The 7,983-nt window shown below is 38.5% G+C and overlaps 1 pseudogene; it reads left to right on the top strand.

Annotated features, from left to right (window-relative positions):
* Positions 1-1,622: 1,622 nt before the first annotated feature.
* LOC112435309 (histone H1 pseudogene) lies at positions 1,623-7,752 on the top strand (annotated as a pseudogene).
* The last annotated feature ends 231 nt before the right edge of the window (positions 7,753-7,983 follow it).

The raw sequence follows: 7,983 nt of genomic DNA, 5'->3' as shown, positions 1-7,983 counted from the left end.
ATAACCGTGTCGTTGTGCAGTCTCCGCCACTGTGTGAGGCGTTGAGAAGTTCGCTACTTTGTGTAGCGATACCCGGGTTCCTTGCTACTTTGTGGAGCAAGAGGTTCCTCGCTACTTTGTGTGGCTAGAGGTGAGTTCTCCGCCACTTTGTGGGGCGTTGAGAAGTTCCGCGGGGTCCAGACTGTGCTGGACGATAGGCCTATTTTGTGTTGTTTTTGTTGTCGTCGTCGTCGTCGTCGTTGTTGTTGTGTGGGTGTGTGCGGAGCAGAACATGTGGTCTGTGACACCAACTGTTGTTGTTATCATGGGTTTCTAAGCAACCAAGAGTGAGTCGGAGGGAGACAGACGTTTGTGCTGGACTTTGCTCCTGGCAGCACAAAGTATTTATGTAAAAAAGAGAGAGAGCGACGGCTCCACAGCTGCGCGGGTTCACGCGAGCGCGGTCACGCGGGTTTCACGCGGACCTGAGCCGTGCGGTTAATCGCAGGCTTAAAAATGGAAGAGATTAAAATGTTAGAAGTTTTCAGAAAACACACCAGCCTTGAAGAGCGTGTGGAGAAGGCCAGCCCACATCAGCAGCTATGCTCTGGTGGGTGGCTGTCCCCCCACCCCTTGCTGACACAAAACGTTAACTCTTCAGCCTGTGTGCCAGACCATAGACGTAATTGAGGTGGATAGTTGTTAAAAGTAATCTACATTACGCTTGTGGTTGCTTAAATTCAGTACGATGACATGTGAGGTGAAGTGATATAGGTAAATATTTAAACTAATGAAGTGCATAGAGGCACTTGACCTGTGTGGAAGACTTTCGTCTTATTATGAACCATTGTTGAGATGTAGAGCACACCTGTGAAAACAACTAATATGCTGAACCCTGTATGAAACATCTAAAAGTACATGATGGAGAAGCTGAGTTGAATATGAAAGTGTAAGACTTTGCCGCTGTGGGCAGAGCAACTACTGTGTGATGTTGCGTTGCAGTTTTTTTTTTTTCTTCTGAGCTGATGAGCAGGCTACACATTATCAGATCGAGAGCTGTCTGAGAACTACTCTAAGAGAGGGAAACAGCGCTATGATAACTGTGATAACTGGAGTGTGCAACGTTTCCATGAGCAGTTTTCCTGCATCTTGACTTGTGTGTAGAGTGTTCATAACATCAGCATCATGTTTTTGATTATTTGTTTGTTGGGTTGAAAAATAGTTAAATAAACTGGTGATCATATTTACGGATCACCATGGCACATATCATCAGCCATGTGATTTATTTTTGCAGATGACAAAGTGAGTGTGAATGTGTCTGACGTCACGGTGTTTTTGTGCGCTGTGTAAAAGTAATTGCCTTTGATTGTGAGTGACAGCGGTGATTCTGCAGGTCACCAGCTATTGTAACGGAAAAAAAAAAAGAAAAAAAAGAGTGAAAAAGAAAAATAATCATAGGAAAAAGGTTTTGTGTTGATCAACCAAAAAAACAACTATAATTTCATTTTCTGCTTTTAAGAAAGGATTGTTCACAAAAACACAGAGAGAGAGAGAGAGAGAGAGAGAGAGAGAGAGAGATATGTGTTGATTAAGCAGTGATGATAATAATGAAATGTCTTAGTTTGTCACTTTCAGGTGAAAAGCAGACCTGAATCAATTTTCCACATTCAGCGGTCGGAAGAAAGTTATAGTTTAACATCATTGGAAACATGCAGGCCAAGTTTCTGGCTGACTTATTTACAGTGCCATGTGTTTCTCAACCTTACAAGCGAGCTCACTCCTCCCTGAAGATAAGGAATGCAGCTCCATGATAAAGAGACAGCAGCAAGTCCTGAGCACAAAAAGTCCCAGCAAAGCAGCAGCAATGTGGATAAACAGCAGCAGCAGAAGAAAGCAAACCCATCTTCCTGTCTGATTGGATGAATTCCACGGAGGGGCGAGCAAGATGGCGGTGGCAGCATGTTGAAATGCTCAAAAAGGACTGAGTGACTCGGGCAAGCCACATGCAGCTAGCATGCTGGCTAGCGACATGAAAGAAATGGACCCTTCATGATGCGTTCAACGTGCCAGCGCTGTGGTGGGAAAGGCTCCATCATAAACACGCCCTGCACCGAGGTTCAGGCCAAGAAGAAGAAGACGATGACTTCCAAGCCCAAGAAGGTCAGCCTCAGCGTGGGCGAGCTGATTGTGAAAGCCGTGGCCGCTTCCAAGGAGCGCAACGGCCTGTCCGTGGCCGCCCTCAAGAAGGCTCTGGCTGCCGGAGGCTACGATGTGGACAAGAACAAGGCCCGTGTCAAGACCGCCATCAAGAGTCTGGTGGCGAAGGGCACTCTGGTGCAGACCAAGGGCACCGGGGCCTCCGGATCCTTCAAGATGAACAGGGTTACTGAGACCAAAGCTAAGACGCCCGCCGCGGCCAAAGCCAAGAAACCGGCAGCAGCTGCTAAGAAGTCGCCCAGGAAGGCAGCAGCAGCAGCACTTCAGCCACTAGCACGAAGTCAACCGCATCAGAGGACAATAGTGAGAGTGGCTGTGACTTCACTGTGCATGTGAAGAAAACGTTTGAGGAGAACTGAACAGTTGGAGTTTGACATTTGCCACCTGTGGAGTAAAATGGCAAGAAGAGACAGTGGGACACAGGACAAAGCTGAAGGAGAACTGCCGGCTGTTGGACTGTTGAAGAGTGAGAGGACAACAGAGTGAAAAGACTAGGTGAGAACACATAGGAATTATTTAATGTGGGAAATCAAAATTTGGGTTAGCAAACCTGGGGAAAAGAAAACTGACTGCTTAAGTTGGAAAATTGAGACGGAGTCTGAAACATTGCGAAAATAGAAACATATACAAAATCACACACACACAAGCAGAACATGCATTAACCCTACTAACAATTCCAAACACAAAATGACTCATGAAGACTCATAGCACATTAGTTAAGAAATGATTAAATAATAGCAGAGAAGTGTGTAGGAAAGGCAGCTTTAAGAACATGCTCTGCTGGAGATGCAGCTCCACAGACATGCATTAGACCTGCCTAATAACACAAACACATGTAATGAAAATTAGCTTGTTATCTTTCATCAGTGTTACAATAGTGTCAATTTAGCAGACACTTGTTATCAAATGCTGAATTTATCCTAAAGAAAAAAATTGACTCTCCAAGTTGCAGGACAACAATTTAACTTTTGTGAGAAAAAAGATCCTGGTTTGACCAACCAGTGATCAGACAATAAATTTAGTTGTTAAAATGGTAAATTGGGAGAAGCTTCCTGCTTGATTGATGCAGCACAAGTTTACTACTAAATTTACTGTATGAGGGAAATTGTCTTTTGTGATACTATTTTGAACATGCTTTTCTGTCGTCCTGTCAACTTAGTGGGTTAATAGTTGATATGCAAATTAGTTGATCGGTTTTAGATTAATGAAAGGTGACTGAATTCTAGTATGAGTGAATGAGATGTGTTGGAGTTGTTGTGTGTTGAGTGGAGACTCTAAAACACTGAGTTTCCTGCTTTGATGTGCGAGTGAATCCTGTATTTAGATACACAACTCTGAATACGTCAGAACAGACTGTTTTGTGAAGTGCATGACAGCATGTCACATGTTTTATGATGAAGGGAAAAGGAAAATTGAATAAAATAGATCTGTGGCCTAAATGAGTGAAGAGCACAGACCTGGTAATTAAACTCATAGCTAATAAGACATTAGGATTATGTTGTGTGTTGTGCAGCTGATGGTTGATTTGGAGTGAATCTAGCTGATGATTTTTCTTTTGTTGTGAAGTCGAGCCTGCCGATTAGTATGATGGTATGATGAACCATGCTAATGGTATGATTTACCTGAGATGAGGAGTTTGTGTCATGACTTAACAAGGCCTTTTTATTTTGATACTTTCACAGTGCACTGAAAGTTTTGTTTGATAATCTCTGTTATTTTTCATTTTTATCTTTTGAACAGGCACTGATTTTGTTTGTCTATTTTCTTTTCTTTAAGCAGATCTGCACGTCGGGAATTAAAAGCGCTACACGTCGTCGAGAAAATTGTGCCAAGTGAGTTCTCCACATTTAAATGGACTCTGGAGAAAGCCACTTATTTGGGACAATTATTAAATGACAGTCCCAGTCCAAAAGGATTCAGCGATGTAATCCAAACTAAAGTTCTTCTTTTTCTTTTTGAAATGACATCATTTTGCTGAGAGTGGAAACTAAATGCGACGATAGGTTCCACTATCAGCAAAGAAAGAAAGAATGAATGCATGAATGAGTGAGTGAAAGGAAAACAAACTGACTGACTGGTAAAAGCTGACAAAAGCTGACAAGACTTTACTGATGTAACACGACTGTGTGAAGTTGACCCCCGCCTGGCAGGGGTGCAGATGAGTCTGTGTGTGCTTCCCTTTACAGAAGCAGAAAGATGACAGCAACACTTGAGGTTGCGTGATGATTTAACATTTTAAATGCCATTTTCTGTGTCTGTGAATTTACTATGTGTGTGTCATTCACTAGCTTGTGTGCTCACAGAGATAACTGTGACAAAGTATGCATACGCCTGCGCATGCACAGAGCAGGACATTGATCCAGAACTGAACTTTTTTAACATCAAAAATACCTGCTACTATCATACTGAAGAACAATTCAACAAAACTGTCAAGGTCGACGGCAAAATATCTATAATCCACTTTAATAGTAGAAGTTTATATGCAAATTTTCACAAAATAAGGGAATATTTAAGCAAATTTACACATCCATTCAGTGTGATTGCAGTATCTGAAACATGGATTAATAAACAGAAAGGAGAGGACTTTGTAATAGATGGATATGAATTAAATCTTACAAATAGAAAGAATAAGAATGGCGGTGGTGTGGCCTTGTTTGTGGATAAAAATTTAAAATACAAGATGGTAGAAAAAATGACGGTGGCGGTAGATAATATATTAGAGTGTGTAACAATAGAAATTAGTATGGGAAAAGAGAAAAATGTCATTGTAAGCTGTATATATAGAACACCAGGTTCTAATATTGAAATTTTTAAGGAGTGGGTAGATAAAACATTCATTAGGACAAATCAAAAAGTCATGTTCATTTGTGGGGATTTTAACATAGATCTACTAAATCCAAACAAGCAGAGAGCGACAGAGGAATTTATTAATACAATGTATAGCTTGGGACTTTTTCCAGTGATCACTAAGCCCAGCAGGATTACAGCACAGTCGGCAACCCTAATAGACAATATATTTACTAATGAAATAGAAAATAGAACCATAAGTGGTCTCCTAATTAATGACATCAGTGATCATCTACCTGTTTTTATAGTGTATAACAGCAATTACAGGAAGGTTAAACAGCAAAACACAATAAAATACAAACGAGTGAGAACAGAAGAGTCAATAAACGCATTCAAAAGTGATTTACTCAAGCAAGAATGGGAGATGCTGTATAAGGAAAAAAATATTGATAAAGCTTATGAGATTTTTTTAGGAAAATTTAAACTGTTATATAATAGTCATTGCCCAGTAAGGAAATACAGTAAAAAACAAAAATATGCAGAGTGCCCATGGATTACAAAAGGATTGCAAAATGCATGTAAGAAGAAAAATACCTTATACAGAGAATTTATAATGAACAGAAGCACAGAAGCTGAAAATAAATACAAGAAATATAAAAATAAATTAACGAGTATTTTAAGGTCATGTAAAAAGGAATACTATGAAAAATTACTGATTATGAATAAAAATAATATTAAAGGGATCTGGAAAACATTAAATACCATCATCAAAAAGGGCTCGGGGCAGGCAGACTATCCTTCGTATTTCGCAAATAATGATAGAAATATTACTAATATGAGAGATGTGGTAAATGAGTTCAATAAATTCTTTGTAAGTGTTGGGCCAGACTTGGCTGAAACAATTCCTGATATAACAGATTCTGTAGAGAAAGAAACTAGACTCATTGACCGCAATCCTCATTCAATGTTCTTAACGGTGGTGGAAGAAATGGAAATCATTGATATTGTTGGGAAATCACAAACAAAAAACTCTACAGACTCTGACGACATTGATATGGAAATCGTTAAGAGAGTGATAGAGGGCATTTCCAAACCCTTAACACACATTTGCAATTTGTCCTTACAAACTGGTACATTCCCAAAACAAATGAAAACAGCTAAAGTAACACCACTGTTTAAAAATGGTGACAGACACCAATTCACAAATTATAGGCCTGTCTCTCTACTTTCTCAATTTTCAAAAATACTGGAAAAAGTCTTTAGTAATAGACTTGACAAATTTATAGATAAACACAAAATAATAACGGATAGTCAGTATGGTTTCAGATCAAATAGATCAACATCATTGGCATTAATGGAACTGATCGAAAATATCACCAACAATATAGATAAAAGACAGTGTATAGTTAGTGTATTCATTGACCTAAAAAAAGCTTTTGACACAATTAATCATGACATATTACTTGATAAACTGGAGTACTACGGCATTAGAGGAGTGGTGTTAGAATGGGTAAAGAGTTATTTGAGAGACAGGCAGCAATTTGTGAAAATTGGGGAATATCAGTCAGAGTGTATGGACATTGTTTGTGGAGTTCCGCAGGGGTCAGTATTGGGACCAAAGCTGTTTATCCTCTATATCAATGATATATGCAGAACATCAGATATACTACAGTTTATTCTATTTGCAGATGATACAAATATTTTTTGTGCTGGAGAGAACTTACAGCAGCTTTTGGAAATTGTCACACAAGAAATGATTAAACTGAAAACATGGTTTGATAGAAATAAGCTATCATTAAATTTGGAAAAAACTACATTTATGTTATTCGGCAATTGTAAAAAAGATGCAGGAGCAAAATTATTAGTAAACAATGTTGAAATAGAGCAAGTTTCGGATACAAAATTTCTGGGTGTGATAATAGATAACAAAATCTGCTGGAAACCTCACATAAAGCATATACAAGCCAAACTGTCAAGAAGCATCTCCGTACTAAGTAAAGTTAAATATTTTTTGCCTTCCAAATCACTCCGGGTACTTTATTGTTCACTTATATTGCCATATTTGGAATACTGTGTGGAAATTTGGGGAAACACATATAAAACTGCACTTCAACCAATATGTAAAATTCAAAAAAAAGCAATCAGGATGATTAATAAAGCAGGATTTAGAGACCATACTAACATCATGTTTTTGAAATTAAAAATACTGAAGTTTATGGATCTTATAAAATATAAAACTGCAAAAATTATGTACAAGGCCAGATACAATATGTTACCAGGAAATATACAGAGGATGTTCTATGACAGAGAAGGAGACTATGAATTGAGGGGGAAATTGAATCTAAGGATTCTTAAAGCACGGTCAAAGGTTAAAACCTTTTGTGTCACTATTTATGGGGTAAAACTGTGGAATAGTTTTACTATAGATCTACAGCAATGCTCAGGAATTAGTAAGTTCATGAAAATACTTCGAAAACTGATTTTGGAAGAATATGATACCGATAAAGATGATCACCCATTGTATGTATAAAAATATCAAATTATATCCAAATTATATCAGTCACGGTAGCCAAGTTTATATAGGTTCTCCTCGTGTATCGTGTGGAGTATGTGATGATGGGAATTAGGTGAATTATGTGGGATCAATAAGATGTTGAGTAGGGGTAGGAATTAATAAGTATGTTCATACTTCTTCCTACTCCTTTTCAGACCAAACATTGTTACATTATGTCAGACGATTTTGTTTTATTTCATTATATATTTTTTGTTTATCTGAACACATACAGTGGGGCAAAAAAGTATTTAGTCAGCCACCGATTATGCAAGTTCCCCCACCTAAAATGATGACAGAGGTCAGTAATTTGCACCAGAGGTACACTTCAACTGTGAGAGACAGAATGTGAAAAAAAATTCCATGAATTCACATGGTAGGATTTGTAAAGAATTTATTCGTAAATTAGGGTGGAAAATAAGTATTTGGTCACCTCAAACAAGGAAAAT

The sequence above is a fragment of the Maylandia zebra genome, linkage group LG7 (assembly GCF_041146795.1).
Source record: "Maylandia zebra isolate NMK-2024a linkage group LG7, Mzebra_GT3a, whole genome shotgun sequence".
Classification (NCBI taxonomy): Eukaryota; Metazoa; Chordata; class Actinopteri; order Cichliformes; family Cichlidae; genus Maylandia; species Maylandia zebra.
The sequence above is the reverse complement of the archived record's forward strand: the minus strand, read 5'-3'. Positions and strand labels throughout refer to the sequence as shown.